Source organism: Oxyura jamaicensis, chromosome 27 (assembly GCF_011077185.1).
Source record: "Oxyura jamaicensis isolate SHBP4307 breed ruddy duck chromosome 27, BPBGC_Ojam_1.0, whole genome shotgun sequence".
Classification (NCBI taxonomy): domain Eukaryota; kingdom Metazoa; phylum Chordata; class Aves; order Anseriformes; family Anatidae; genus Oxyura; species Oxyura jamaicensis.
The window spans coordinates 4,876,981-4,878,480 of record NC_048919.1 but is presented as its reverse complement, the minus strand read 5'-3'; the positions used below and the strand labels follow the sequence as shown (position 1 = coordinate 4,878,480).

The following is a 1,500-nucleotide window of genomic DNA, read 5'->3' as shown; positions in this document are numbered from 1 at the left end:
TCCCCCCCCCAGGCCCCACGCCACCGGGCACCTACCGAAACCCAACGGGTCCGACTCGAGCGTCCCCGCCGCCAGCAGCGTCTCCTCTTTTCTTTCGCCGTAAGAGCGGGACGCGAGGAGTTCCCCGCTGCCCTGCCCGGGTCCCTCTGTTTACACAACCTCGTGGCTTGAAATAACAAAGCCCTGACCCGGCGCAGGAGCAGCCCTGCAAAGGGAACAAAGACGGCCCCAAAATGGATCTGCCCCGCGTGGCAAAGCCGAGCCCTGCCGGCACGCGGAGGCACCGAGAGCCGGGGTCCGAACGGATTGGGAAGGGGAATCGGGGTCACCGAGGCTGCCCAGCTCGGTTTGCTGGGCGCAGACGGGGGTCGTCGGAAGGCAGCCGGGCCCCGGGGTGTTCCACGTGTCCCGTGCTGCCGTCAGCTCACCTCCCCTCACGGCCGCTCTGAGTCCAAGCAAGGCCCAGGAACGAGGCGGGCTGTTCGGAGGAGTGGCAGCTGCCTGCCCCTCAGCACCCCAAACCCCAGGAGAAACACGCTCCAAAGCCACGGAATTGGTGCATTTGGCCTGCGCCGGGGTTTGCACGGCCCCCCCTCCACGCGCCCGTTCCTCAGCCACGTCCCCGGGGTTTATTTTTGGTTTTCCGCTGCCCCGTGAAGGGCCGCTCGCAGCCCAAATCGGCTCCCGCGACAGGGAGGTGTCGGCGGCTCCCGGAGGAGGCCGAAGGGCCGGCACTCGGCGTTGTTTTGCTTTCGGTTAAGGACGTGGAGGAGACAGCGCGTTGCTCACAGCCTGGAAAAGCCAACTGGAATTATTCAGGCCCGACAACGTGGCTCGGCGCAACGAGGCTTCGCGGGGCAGAAGCTCCCTGCACGGGGGCAGCCTAACAGCGGGGGTCCGCCCGTGCCAAGGATGCGCGCGGCCCGACCCCGAGGGAGCCCCCATTTGTAGGGAGCATCGCCCCCGACCGCGCTCGGGTACCCCCGCGCTGAGCAGCTCTTCACGAAACCGAGCGACCCCGAGCGCGTCCGCCCCGAGCTGCGCCTCGGTCCCGTTGCGGTGACGATTTGGTGGCAGCGAGGCGCCTGTTCCCTGAACCAGGGGCACACGGGTGAAATATCAAAGCCGTGGTGGGCACCAGGGGCTGAGAGACCCCCCCCCAACCCCCGGGATGGACGAGCCAAGCGGCAGGCCCGGGATGAGCCACCCCCTGCTCTCAGCTCGGCTCCTAGGGCTGGAGCTCGGCCGGCTCCGCAGGCGGGCACCGCGCGAGGCAGAGCCCGGCCGTGTCGGCCCCGCCGCGACCAAAGCACCACCAGCGGGAGGCAGGAGCCGGCCCCGGGACGCTCTCGCTCTCCTCGTTCGTTTCCTTTGCTGCAGCCAGCGGCCGTGTTCCTGGGCTCCTCCTCTACGGGGGCTCCTTCGGGACAGGCTCCCGTGGGGCTGGGCAGGAGGGGAGCTCAGCCACAAGCCCCCCGGTTCCCCCGGGGGTGGGGGGGG

At 69.2% G+C, this 1,500-nt stretch overlaps 1 protein-coding gene across 1 annotated transcript in view; it reads right to left on the bottom strand.

Moving 5' to 3' along the window:
* The window catches only part of FBXL20 (F-box and leucine rich repeat protein 20), a 32,747-nt gene that overhangs the window by 30,506 nt on the left and 741 nt on the right, over positions 1 to 1,500 (bottom strand). The window lies entirely within an intron of this gene.